Raw genomic sequence first — 14,741 nt, 5'->3', positions numbered from 1 at the left:
CATGATCAAAGATATAATGTTTAAAATGAAATGCTATCTTAATAACGAAAGATTGGTAAATATGGCTCTTCTTGCATCTTCCTATACTTTTGTAGCAATATTGGAAATGAAAATAAACTTATCCTAGCTTCATTAATGAGATTTTTAAAGCATGGATATATTATATTTGTTAATATTATAATTATTAATGTTTTTAATTTTGAAAACTGAAATTTATTTTTTTTTATCTGAAGAAGTTGAGGGAAGAATATCCTGATTTATAATATTGATGGAAATTATATAAAACTTTGAGAAGACTTCTTGAACGCCATCTATTAATTAAAAAGCAAACCGTTTTCTTGCGTGATTCCAGGAAGATATCAAAATTATAAAATATAATCGTTGATAATTATTTTCAGTTGTTATAAAAGATTAATAACTATTAATTATTAATTAATAACCTTGTTAGTTTTGAAAAGATATAATTTTAAAATGTGCAATTGTTTTTTTTTAAAAAAAGTAATAAAATAAAGTGGATCAAAGATTTTTTCTTTCAAACTTATTTTTTTTTAATTCACAACCCAAATTTAGTTTTAAAAAATATTTACGGTTTAATTGAAGAAAACAAAGTAAGAAAATGAAGCATTTATTCGAGGAAAAATAAATAGGAAGGAAGAAATAATATTTAAAAAATAAATTTCAGAATTTGAATAAAAGTTTTAAATTTAAGATACATTTTTTAGATCGAATTCCTTTCCTAATATCAAAAAAGATCTATAAAAAATACAGCATTTCAGTGCTTTCTTTTAAAACCCCAAAATATGGATACATTTACTTCGATTAGAATTACATTTTAATAAATATTGACTGTTATGCATTTTTTTTATTTAAAAAAAACTAAAAAAAAGTCATTACAAATAGAATAAACTTGACAAAAGTTTAAAACGTAAACTTCATGATTTGAAAATACATTAAACTTTACATACAATTTGAAGTTGAATAACAAAAAAAAATGTTTTAATGAATAAGAAAATAGCATTATATACTTTTTTTTTTACTTATGTAGCCTAAAGTGTCATTTATGTTATTGTATTAAAATTTTTGATGCGAATCAGAGACATCCATCTACAGTAATAATTTGGAAATTATTCCATTAATATATAAATTTAATATTAAAGGTAGAGCGAGAAAAATAAATTTCTAGCTCGGACATTCTTTCCTTATTCCGAAGTATTTTCCTTTCAACATTTCCGTCGTGCTGCCATCTGTCGGATGTAGATGGCATAGTTTTTATAAACTATTTTTCAAAAAAAAAAAAAAAAAAATTCATAATATGTGTAAGTGCTTACTATCATATAAGATGTTACTAATATTAATTACAATTCAGATACTTGAAATTCAACATGAGTTAAAGAATATTTGACTAAACTTAGAAATTCTTTTCAGTAAAACTGTTTCTAAAACTTTTTTTTTTAATATAGGGTCATTTAATCTCTAAAGAAACCCCTCATGGAAAACAACATCAGATTATTAAGAAAAAAGAAATAAAGAAATAAAAAACAGTAAATTTTTTTGTCTATAATGAATTTCGGTTAAACAAAGAAAACAATATCAAACCGTTACATCCACTGGAATACACTTTTTTTTTTTTTTAACATAAAATCTGGTGTTATATGATGCAATTTTTTTCTCACTCATAGTGAAAAATGGATTCCAAAATTAGACTGGCATGTTGTATTTGACAAAAGTTCTGACTTAAAATAAATTTACATTCATGGTATTTTGTATCAAGTAATGTAACAAACCAAGTATTTTATTTAATCGAGTAATGTAAATATTAGAGATAAAAAATATATTGCATTTTTAATATATTTCATAGTTTGCCTATACAGATTACGATATTTTTACATACAGATTACGATATTTTACACATACACAAAATGTACTGAAATGAAAAGATCTGAAATCGCACAAACATACAACACCAATTTCTTACAGAACATCAAAGATCATGAAGAATTGAAATGTGCCTCAGCATAATTTATGACATGTATCTAATTTATTATTTTAAAATTGTGTACTTGTGGTGTTATTACCTGTGCTAAATTTCTAAATTCAAAATTATACATTTTATACCCTAAATTTTAAAACTTGAATTCACACATTTTATGCCCTAAATTTGAAATTATACATTTTATAAATAAATTTAAAATTATACATTTTATACACTAAATTTAAAATAATATATTTTATGCACTAAATTTCTAAATTTAAAACTGAAGTCATAAAAGGTACAATATTGTATTAGAATATAATACAAATTGATTTTTTTTTTAAAAAGAAAGAAAAATAATGCAGATTTTTTAATTTTTTTTTTCAAAATAATGTAATTCGAATGTAATCTATTTATATTCAGCATTATCATCACTTTTAGATTAGAAAAATAATAAAATTTTACGGTCAAATTTAATTTGCGAATTTCTTTTTTGATGGTAGGAATATTTCACTTTTAATTTTAAAAAATATTCTTTAAATTTTCAGTTTTTTTGGACCATTCGGAATACAATAAAATTATAAAATATATGCTTTCTGAAATTTAAATCATGGCAATTTTATTTGATTAGTTTTCAAACAGGATCCAAACTACGAAAAAAATATATATTTCTAGTGAGATAATAACTATATTCAAAAGATCAAAATGGAACACTGGAGCAAATATTTTGGATTTTTCCCCTGAAATAATATATTGACATGGATTAATTACTATTTTACTCAATCAGAACCCATATGTACTCAACTAGAAGCGATTATTCTATTTTTTAAATTCTTTAAATCTTTGGAATGATCAAAAAAAAAGTAATAATAAATTTCGAGGAAGTTCGAGAGGTAAATCCGACGTAATGAAAGTGGATTTTTTAATGATGATGAATACATTAATGTATAAATTAAAAGACCAAATATGCAAATCTTTTAAGATTTCTTTTAATAAATTGCTATGAATTTAAATAAATCCTTTTCATTTTTTTATCTGCATTTATTATTCTTTTTTTTTTTCAGTCTGAAACCAATCGTCTCCTGAATAAAATAAACTACTAACAGTGAGAGTGATTGATAACTAAGGAAAAATAAATCAGCCAGTTTGTGAAATGATTTTTAAAAACAACCAAATGTGAAAGAAATAACAAAAAGGACGCAAAATTATACTGCCCCGGGTGAGGATCGAACTCACGACCTTCAGATTACTCTTTTGAGTGATTATGAGACTGACGCGCTGCCTACTGCGCTACCGAGGCTCGGGAGGTAACAGTCAGGAAACGTTCAAACTCACTTGAAAGTTGTGTTATTAAATGTTATTTGTTATATTTTTGAAAGTTTATTCAAGTGTAAGTGAATAAAGTTGGGATTTCTTCTGAAGGTAATTTTCCATCCACTTCTTGACTTTCAAGTGCTCTGAAATTTTGTATATTCCTATATACCAGATAATAAAATATTTTATAACTTACAGGTCTTGGAGCTACTTAAAAGAATAGTTTCCCCGTTTGGATTTCGTGCGTGGCGCCATCTGTTTTTGATATGGCAACAAACTGATTCATGATACTCTTATAATTAAAATGATCACGTGTTAAATGTATTAAACATTAAAAATTAGAAAATAATATAAATAAAAAATAAAAAAAATTTTCTTAATTTATTATTTCTATGAAATTTTAATTTCATATAAACAGATAATATCCTTACTGACTCTTTAATAATAATTAAATTACTTTTAAATCCTAAAACCAATACCAAAAAGTATAGATTTTAGAATTTTTACCACATCTAGATTAAATATGATGATCTCAATAATCATTAAGAATCAAATATAGTGGAAAACATTTTGTAAATATTTGTAAAAGCCATTTATTTATTAATAAAATGAATTTAAAAAAATTATAAATGTAAAAAATATATATAGCTTTTATAAATGTAAAAAGTTATTTTTTATTAAAAACTCGGGATTAAAAAACAGCAAATACGCAAAGAACAAAAAAATCTATGAACCTTATGGCCAAACTGAATTTTTTTAAAAAAAAAAATCCCGCACACTTAATAAAAAGTACAATAAGACATAATTTAGATTGATATTCCAGTTGATTTAAAGTATTTAAATCAATAACAGAAGCTTCTGAAATTTTTGGTTAAATCTCCGAATTCTTTATTTATTTATTTCTATATTTTGGTATATTAATAAAATCAATTTTGCTCAAAAGAAATTTTTTTAGCTTTTAATTATTTCTTCGGAAAAGATATTTTCAATAATTAAAAATGCAATTTTTTTTCTGTTTTTTTTTTTTTTTTTTTTTTTTAATAGATATTTTTTATAACTTATTTCATCGTACTCATCATTATTTACAAAATAAATTTTTTTTAAAAAATTGCATTTTAAAGGGTTTTTTTGCTATCTGTTATCATTTAGCATAAGTTATATTTCCATTAACTCAAATTTTCCTTTTAAAAGACTGTGATTGCTCATTTATAGGTAACTAGAATATAGTTCAAAAAGGACTAATACATTCTACCAATCAGATGTTAAGCATCTGTAGAAGGCACCGGGCAGAATTTTTTAACTTAAAAAAAACACACCCTACGGTTTCGCTAGCAGCGGGGGCGGGAACCTAGTAATCCCATTTAACAGACATCCATTCTTGCACAATTGCCGACATAACAAATTATGAAGGGAACCAACCGTTAGAACACCAAAAGAATTACGAGAACTGCAAAGGATTCAATTGCAGCTGTCTTTTAAAGTAAGAATGCAGACGATTTCGTAAAGCAAGAATTCGGACGATTTTTTTAAAGCGCATACTGATAATTAAAAATCGCAAAACAATAAATATTTTCTGTTCAAATTCACATTAAAAAAAGAAAGAAAGAAGAAAATAACTTTTAATTATAAGATTACTTTCTTTATTTAATAAACTTTGAATTATTATAAAGAACAAAATTAAAATCTTAATTGATATTTTTTTAATTTAACATTTTTCATAATATAGTTGTAGTTCATGTACAACTCAACCATTGCAAAAAGTAGTAAACAAAACAGCATTAGGGTTGCTAGAAGAGCGTTCCGATGGGTTGCCATATTGGCGACAAACTCAGGAGCACACTATTCTTCACTTCATCCCTTTAATCTTTATATGCCGACGGTATTCAAAAGTATTTTTTTTTTTTAATTCATGCTGATATATTCGTATTATGATTATTTTTTCTGATGGTATTAAAAGAATACACAGAGAGTAGCTTTGACAACGAGCAGTAATTAGTAGATAAAGGCAGAAAAAATAAATCTTTCATTTAAAATTAAAGCAATTAAGTTATTCTAAGTAACTGAAGTTTTTTAATGAAATTTTTAATTAATGTTACTTTTATTTTAAAATAAACTCTTGAATTTTTTTAAAAATTAGTTAAGTTACAGTTTACAAAGAAAAGTTACCACTTTGACAGATTCAGTTCGAAATTTTATACGGATTTACATTTTAGGTGTAAATTTATGATCCAAATTTTAATTATCAAGCTCTTTATGTTTTATATTTTTTCATTTTATTTGAACTTGGACAGAGAGACAAATTTCCTTGACACTGGATTTCGTTCAAAATGAGATAAAAATCTTCAGTTTCGAAGATTACGTGCGAAGTTGTATCGTTCTAGATCAAAGCGTTTTTAAGTTATCATATTCGAATATAGATTGACATAATTCTGAAAATATGCTTCTCGAATTCCGAAAGGTCTGAAACGTAAAGATTTGCCAAAATTCGATTTCGAATTTTTTTGACAATTGCAATATTCTCTCCCTCTATACTTTATTTAACGAAAAATAAAAATAAAAAAAACGCCTTACGCAAAATTAATCAACAATGCGGCGCCTTTGCTGCTCACATCCGTTCAAGTTGGTCTTGTTCTCCAACTAAAATGATAATTCTAAATAAATAAATAGATTGATTGATTTAGATCCGATTTGAAACCGACTTTCTTTATAACATAGATAAGATACAAGAAAACAGATTATAATGATAACTCTTAGAATAAATATGGTAAATCTCCACACTTTTCATATTGCTTTAGCAGGCTTTAATTTTATAAATATAGGATTTAGGTGAAAAAGAAGCTATTTATTTTTTACCCAGTGGTATACAAGAACAGTATATGACTCAAAACAAAATATTACTATTTAAATAAAAAATTAATGTCATTTTTAGGCAAAAGCACTTTGTTTTTTCAAAGAAAAAAAACAAGATTTATTTTACATAGGATTCCCAAAAAGCTCTCTTTTAATAATTGTTACCTCTTTCCGCTGTAAAATCATTCGAAAATGAGAGTACAGGTTTCTGAAAAGAACTGTTGATAGAATTTTGTTCTTCGGAAAGAATAAGCAGTATATTATTTATTCACCTTAACTTATCACGTGTATTTGTCTTAAAATTTATTATTTTCGTACTCTAGAGATTTGAGGATAATTTGCAATTCCTTGTTTTATTATTCGAGGAGAAATTGCATATTACCCTCACTCTATACCATGTAATGTAAAATTTCTAATATATTATTCGGCGTTCAATAAGTTAATATGGCAGTTCGTGCTCTTCTAAACAATATGATTTGCTACTAGAAACATACGAGAAAAAAAAATATTTTCTGATTAGTAAATCAGCGTAGCTTAAAGGAATAAAGGTAATTATTTTTTTTCCTCCTTCACAAAAGTACAAAACTTAATTTAAATATCTCAACATTTTCCAAAAAATAACTAATTAGACATTATTTAAAATTATCACAAAATTTTAAAAATTTATTGAATGCAATTAATGATTGATATATATGTATTTGTTCAACTTTCAAAATTCATGGTTATATTTTTGCATCAATCCTTAGTAGATGGCAGCACAATTAATAAAGTTCAACTACCCTTATAAGTTTCTTAGAAACACTGATAATAAACAGATATAATCGTAGATTATCGATATTGTTCAATTTTCTTAAGTAAAATCCAAATATTATTATACAAATTGACTCATTAAAGGAAAAGTAAAAAGCTAAATTTGCACAACTAGTATATCATACAATACTTGAAAGGGATATTATATGCTTTCACCTTTAATTTTTTTGAAAATTAATGATAAATGACTCTTTTAAACCCGAAAAAAAAATCTGTATTCTTCTTTTTTGGAGGATAGATACTTTCTATCTTCTTTCTATTCTTTTGATGAAACATTATGATTAATTATAAAAGTCAATTAGGACCCAAATAAATTATTTAAAAAATTCTTTAACATTAATGTGAAGGAAGATGTGACTGCATACCAAAAAAAGATCTTTATGATCTGATTTAAATCGATATGTTTTAATTATATTATTATTTTTAATTATTAGGCTTTAAAATCTTTATTAATCGGATTAGAATATATATATATATATATATATATATATATATATATATATATATATATATATATATATATATATATATGTATAATGATATTTTAACTCTATTTCAATTTAATTAATTTTCATAGTAACTTCATCTTAATTTAGCCCATAGTAACTTCATTCTAAAATATTCTCTTAATACGTGATCCAATTCCACTGTCTCTACTTAATTAATTCAAGAGAAGCTTTGTTAAATTGTTGAATCAGCTAAAATCTAACTTTCCCACACCGCGCGTGAAGAGATAACATACTGCTGATCAAGCAAATTCTTTTTTAAAATCTCCTCGTGTTTCCCCTACCTTGTCCACCCGTATAACTAAAATCCCTATCGAAATCTCATAATACACTGTAAAGAAGTATTTTCCCTATCAAAATCATAGGTTATATAAGACCAGGGATAAAATGTCCAAGATCTTTTTCCTCATTCCGTTTCTGTGTCGCTCTGTGTGCGCATCGCTTGTACATATGCTTGCTTCTTCAAAATGAAATAAAACGACGTCACGAAATTAAAAGTATCTTCATTGTCTTCAAACTGCATCATGCTTCCCAACAAATAATATTACATATATATATGTATATAGATAGTTAGATAGATTTATATTTGTCCACAACATCACAAATAATAAGAATATCTAAAAATAATCATTAAAAAATCAAAATATTAAAGGCAATTGTAGTTGACATCAGGAAAACAGACATGTGATATGCAATATTTGACCGTTAAATATCCTACAACATAATATTAATAAACTTAAAATAATTTACATAGTTGAGGAATTTAGTTTTAAAGGTTAGTAATCAACAATGTGTGTAAGAGGGTACTTTTATCATATATTTTTTAATATGTAAATGTAATCATACATAAGGAATGACGATTAAATCTAACTAAAATTATTTATTTCATATATTTAACAAATGAGAAACAAGGCAATATTTGAACATGTAAATAATATCAGATTACCTTTTACCGCCCTTTTCCCTCTCTTAGGATCCTTGCTTTTTCTCTCTCCCAAAATCCTCTTCTTTCCTTGGCGACATAGTTTTTCGCCAGGCTATTAGAAGCGTCGCCAAAACATAGCAAAGCCGTACAATGTGTAAGAAATTTTAATATAATGGAATCCCCTTTTGGAGAACTTTCGTAAATCAAACATCTATAGACACTGACATTTTTTCATAAATTGGATTTTTAATGGATAAAAAGATTTCGCATGTCCGTTGAAATTTCTATATTTCGAATAACATTTTTCGCTTTAAACTACTGAATAGAAAAAGTGACAAGTAGTTTAATTCATAAAAGAGAACCTAAATTAAATGCGAAAAAAATTCTCACACTGATTTTTACTGCAATAATAATTATTGGAAGACAGGAAATTGTTTAGGATAAAGAAATAAGCACTCACCTAATAAGCGCATAAGTTAGTATATGTTTTACCGGTAATAAAGTAATCCTTTAATAATCCCTTCAATAAAGCTATAATGGAAGTACGATTTTTTAAAATCTAAATTCAATGCGTATAATGAATTTGGTTCCTAAACAGAAATATTTCAATATGAAAGAATAGTTCAACTTAAACAAAAAAAACTACAGAAACTAAAATAAGAAATAAGAAGAAACAAGGAAGTATGAAATTTTTATAAGCATTGTAAAAATAATTTTGTAAAATCATTGATATTTTTATAATTTCTTTAATTAATTAATTTGTTTTTATTTTTAAATTCTTTTAAATGGAGAAAACCATACAATGATACTTTCTACATTGAAAGTCCGATATAGTCCGATATATAATTATTTTTTTCTTCAGAAATCTGCGATTTCAATATTGTTACGAAATTTCCCGGGTTCGTTTGGATAGTGGAAGTTATATGGTGTGGAGAACGCTCAATCAGCAGTAGAAAATAAAACAACGACGTTTATTTACACGAAGACACACAGGACAGCACAAAGACGACAAATATATACAATCTGGAGAAAACAATTATCTTCAGCCGAGACGTACAGCATACAACAAGACTCTACTGCAGACAGTAGCGCACAGCTTAGTTCAGCACTAGCTTGACTCCGTCGCTGCTCCGCTTTACTCTGGAAGGCCAGTTCTTTACCCTCGATTCCGACCATTCTTCACCGTCGATCCCGACTACTCTTCTCTGTCGCTTCCGACTACTCTCCGATCTGGTTCACGACGACCCGGCAGCTGCAGGCTGCTCCTTTTATAGGTCTCAGGAGGCGGGGCTAGGAGCCTCTCAACCAATCAGGAACGTTAGAGGCGTATCTCGGTTCCTAATGGACGGATCGGGAAAATTCTCGATGTTTCGGGTATAATCTATTTTGGCGCTAAAGTCGCCAAGTCACCAAATGATCGCCAAGTTTTTCGCCGAGCTCTGGGACCTCCTATGGAACCAGCTATGCTGGGAAGCAGCATCACAGATTCGTAACAATATGTAAGAGGTTCAATAATATTTTAAATGGAAATTTCATTCACTCGACCAGCTCTCTCAAATTTTTTAATGGTTCCTGATATTTCAATTAAATATTCGGGGCAGATTAGTGGCTTCTTCCGCAAATTATTTTTAAAATTCAAATTTTGATAGACATATAATTTATATAATGTTCGAAGACTTAAGCTATCAAGTTCATTTTGCTATACGTTTAAAAAAAGGGATGTTCTTTAAAAATTATTCACCATTGCTCTATTTTGAAGTTAAGCCTCAATTACAAATACGATAAAATTACAAAATACAATAAAATTATTAAAAGACTGTCTTATACTGAAACGTACTCAAAATTTGAATAATGAACCGAATTTTCATATCATAATCATTGACAACGAGTACAAAGCAACGATAAAATAATAATAGTAACAATGAAAATTATTTGAATTTAATTTTATCAATGAAATTTACTCCTATAAAATAAGCTTAAAATATTTTGGATATTTTCTATATAATTAAAAGTAAAATTTAAAAATAAAATTACAATATACCAATCAGGGATAAAGCAATATTGTATTACGATGTTTCAGATCTTCTACTTTTTTATTTTTTATCTGTACCTCTCATACGATTAGAATTTTTTTCCATAATTACAGTATAAAAAAATGGAGGTAAGCAAAATTTATTTCATATATATCTATGTGTGATGTATAGTTTGTTAACCATTGAGATAAAATAAATTAATGTGGAAATGAATAAATACAAGATAATATTTTTTTTTTATTACTATTATTGCCTTAATAAGATTCAAGGAAGATTTCATTTTATACACCAATCATGGAGATATAGTCACAATACTTAAACATAGATGGCAGCACTATAATTAATCATGTGTTTCTTGTTTCATTTCTTCATAGTGATATGAAATGAAATCAGATTTCAGAGTATTTGATGGAACATATAGAATTCTTCTGTCTACAGAAAGACATATAAAATCTTGTCTCCCATCTTAGTATTTAAAAAAGTACAAATACCATCATTTAATATAGCAAATCTAAGCAACAATTTTTGGATATTTTTTTTCAAACGAAAAATTTTTGCAATTCTTAGTTTTAAAAGAATGAATGATTACATGGCTAAAATTATTTTCTTAAATTGGATTAAAAAAATTGGATCCTTGTGTTTTCTTTCATATCTGGAAAGTAAATTGTAGGGCTATTTCCCCCCTTCTATGAGCACTAAAGCATTTTTATTTCTCCTTTCCTTTATTTTTTTTTTTTTTTTTTTTTTTTTTTTTACCTTTTTTTTCAGTATTCCCAGTAATATTTAAGATAAATTTTCTGACTTTAACCGTCTCAAATAAATTTCTTTAAATAAAACCCCAAATTATTTTTTAATTTGATTGTTTTCCTTTATTCTTTTATCGACGCTGTATCACTTTAATTACTTTTTTTAAATGTCACGATTTAAATTTTCAGATAAAAATGAAATCATGACGGGAAAAAAAGTAAGAACGGTGAATAAATTCTGACTTAAAACAAAGTATATAACTAACTTCAAACTAAAAACTGGAACTTGCACTACAAAAAGTGGGCGGAGAAGAATTACTCCATAACCGAAAAAGACTTCAATTTATGTCTTGAATGTGAATAATTTGATGCTTTCGTGATTGATGTGCGTTTCTCGTGCAGGAGATAAAATTTTTAAAAGGCTTTTAACACTCCGAAAAAAAAAACCCTCTTTCCCTCTTTCTTTTCTTAAGAAGTAGTATTTTTAATAAGTTGTTTTCGGTGTAGTACTGAGATTATAGAGGTAGATATGGCTTTATGTCCTAAATGCATGATGATTTTAATCAAAAGGGTAAATAATAAAGACAGAGAAATCACTTCAATTTTTTTTTATTCTGGTATACAATATATATATATATATATATATATATATTGTTGAAAATTCCTGCTTGAAATTCTGATGAATCACAATGTTTCAAACCTCCCTGGATCATTTTTGGAATTATGTCTGTCTGTCTGTCTTTATGAACAAGATAACTCAAAAACACTTAGAGACAAACAGATTTACAAACAGTCTTTATATCAAATTTGTGGTAGAATATCTGATATGTCATATCTAATTTGTCCTGCAGCTATGTTATCACGTTACATACTCTAATTTCATTACATGTGCCACTCGTGGATGAGAGCAAGTAGCAATGCTGAGAACGTGTCAATTGCGAACACAAACAGAGCGGGTTAGATTTTATTATTTTCGTGACGTAGAACTGTTTTTTTTTTTACAATATTATTATTTAAATTAAAAGGCACTTCCAAATTTATTAAGTGATAGTAAATGCAATGCTTCATTTTCTACAAAAAAAAATGCCAGCAGATTAAATACTAGCGAGTTCACTCATTTGAAAAATCTACTGTTCATCGACCATGAAGTCCGCACCATAAAAAGGGTTGTGACGTGTGTGTAGCTAAATCGTTCTCTTGACCCTAGATGGCGCTACTGTAAAAACAAGAGACGCTCCCCCACCGGCTTAAAATGGCTGTCTTCGTAACAGTGGGCTTGTCCATGGCAAGTGCCATAAGAAACAACAACTCATTTGAAAAATCTACTGTTCATCTACCATTTCGATCAATTCTCTTAATGAAAGTTCTTAACTTAATGGAACTGAACTTATTTAAAATGAAATACGAATATATATTAAATGATGAGAATAAAAACTTCTGGAAAAGATTTGCAAACAGTTACAGGCATGCGCATATTTTGAATGATATATTCCCATAACTTTCCAGAATTACATTTTATTAGTATTTCCATTTATTGGCTTTTCTTAATTAACTCTGTCAATAACAAAATCCCATATCCTTGAAGTCAATGTTATGATGTCACATTTGCTTGAAGTCAGATAACATTAATTTTATTTTCAATTTGCAGTTGGGCAAAAGATACCAAATTAAAGATACTAAAATTAAATTACAGTGTACACGATGACCATCAGTTGATTCCATTTCATTGCTGTAAGACAGATAAGATTTGATAAGCTTATTGACTACTCGATTTGTTGCTTCTTGACTCGTTGACTTTTGACAAATGGCAGCTACAAGCCCTTTTCTTCAAATTGCAAGATGTTCGAGAGATTTCTAAATGAAATCACCATGTACGCCATGAGCATGAATTCATTCAAATACTTTGTTATAAGATAAATCAGATTTGATAAGATCAGTGATTCCCCAATTTACTACTTCTTGACTCGTTGACTTTTGATAAATGATTGACTCTTAGTTCAAGCAAAGATCACGGAATTAATTCGGAAAAAGACGTATGGGAGATGTCAAATCTTAGCATGACTAATCTGAGGGGCATAAATATAGCTGTTGATTTTTGACTTCAGCAAATAAAGATATTAATCGTCTCGAGCCATTTGGGGTGTAATTGTGCGTGTTACTTTTGTGTGGACAACCCGACACACATGAGCATTTTGCGTTACCTTGCCATAGCGGCAATATCTGAGGAATCTGTGAGACTGATTGCAGGTTCCTTGAAGCTTGGAAAATTTATAGAACGAGCACACTTCTCGCTAACTCTTACTCCTGAGAAAAGCAGTCTACTGTGAAAAGCAATAAAGAATACCTTCAACTCATGCCTAAGAAAAAACTCACCACAAGACAAGAATGTATCGTTATTTGACAAATCTTACTACACTAGACGTAAGGAAGATGATTTCACTATTATTCTAAATGAGTTAGGCTTGGCAGAATAAGGCAAATACAAAGTAGCAAAATTGACTTTGAACCGAGTCATGGGAGATCAAACTGTAAAAGTTGTTCGAAAATCCTACATTTCAGTTCAGATGCTGGCATGAGTACAGATGATCAGTTTGTATAAAATTTCCGAAACGTATGAATTCGCCTCATAAACGTTTCAATAGGCTCTAAGCTCTTCTTTCCGAAGGGTGTAGATAAGTTTTAAGACGATTATCCGAATATACCTACAGTCAACAGAAAATAAACCCATTTAAGTAGAGAATTTCGCTATACAAAACACTAATTATTATAAATTAAAATTTAATTCAGGAATAGCACTTATTTTAAAAAGAATCTGATTTCTTTTTATCCTTACGTTAACCCTGTAAAGGGCCATTTTTTTTCTAGTTATATTATGTTAAAATATTTTTAGGCTTGAAATTAGAATAAGAAAAGAAATTCATTTAGCTTATTAGATAAATTTAATTTGATTAATTAATTAATTAGGTTAATTAATACTTAAGTGACAAACCAAGACACATCATTTTGTGTGAGATAAAGAACTGAAGCATCTAAGTTTCTGTCTTTCTAAAAAATTTGTCAGAACTTATGCCAACCTACATAATTTCATACCAAGATTGAAAAATTTGGTGGGAAGCATACTTCCCACGGCCTTAGAAAGGGTTAAATGAATTTTCACTTTTACCCTCTTAAAACAGGAAAATATATCACGGAGTCCGAAATATGTAAACTGGCTGTAAAAATGTCTATATATAACGGAATATAAAGAATATATGGAATGGTATATAAATGTACGGAATCTAATTTTTATATATAGTGACTATCTAAAATGCCGAAAATTTGTACTCTAACATTTAATAAGGTAAACAAAAGGACACAATCTGATACAAATTTACATTTTATGGCTGTTGTTGCATTTTTTCAAAAAAAATGTTTTCTTTAAATTGAGGCACTCATAATCCTTTTTTTTACTGTATTCATATGATATGTGTGTGTGTGTGTGTGTGTGTGTGTGTGTGTGTGTGTGTGTGTGTGTGTGTGTGTGTGTGTGTGTGTGTGTGTGTGTGTGTGTGTGTGTGTGTGTGTGTGTGTGTGTGTGTGTGCAAA

The 14,741-nt window shown here is 27.7% G+C and overlaps 1 protein-coding gene and 1 non-coding gene across 2 annotated transcripts in view; both read right to left on the bottom strand.

Annotated features, from left to right (window-relative positions):
• The window catches only part of LOC129968547 (protein Wnt-5b-like), a 678,623-nt gene that overhangs the window by 216,590 nt on the left and 447,292 nt on the right, over positions 1-14,741 (bottom strand). The gene's annotated exons all lie outside the window — the stretch shown is intronic.
• Positions 3,184-3,272, bottom strand: Trnam-cau (transfer RNA methionine (anticodon CAU)). Its single transcript is given in 2 exon segments — positions 3,184-3,219; positions 3,236-3,272. It is a non-coding gene; the product is annotated as a tRNA-Met (tRNA).

Source organism: Argiope bruennichi, chromosome 5 (genome assembly GCF_947563725.1).
Source record: "Argiope bruennichi chromosome 5, qqArgBrue1.1, whole genome shotgun sequence".
In the NCBI taxonomy this organism is placed as follows: Eukaryota; Metazoa; Arthropoda; class Arachnida; order Araneae; family Araneidae; genus Argiope; species Argiope bruennichi.
This window is presented reverse-complemented; position numbering and strand designations above follow the sequence as displayed.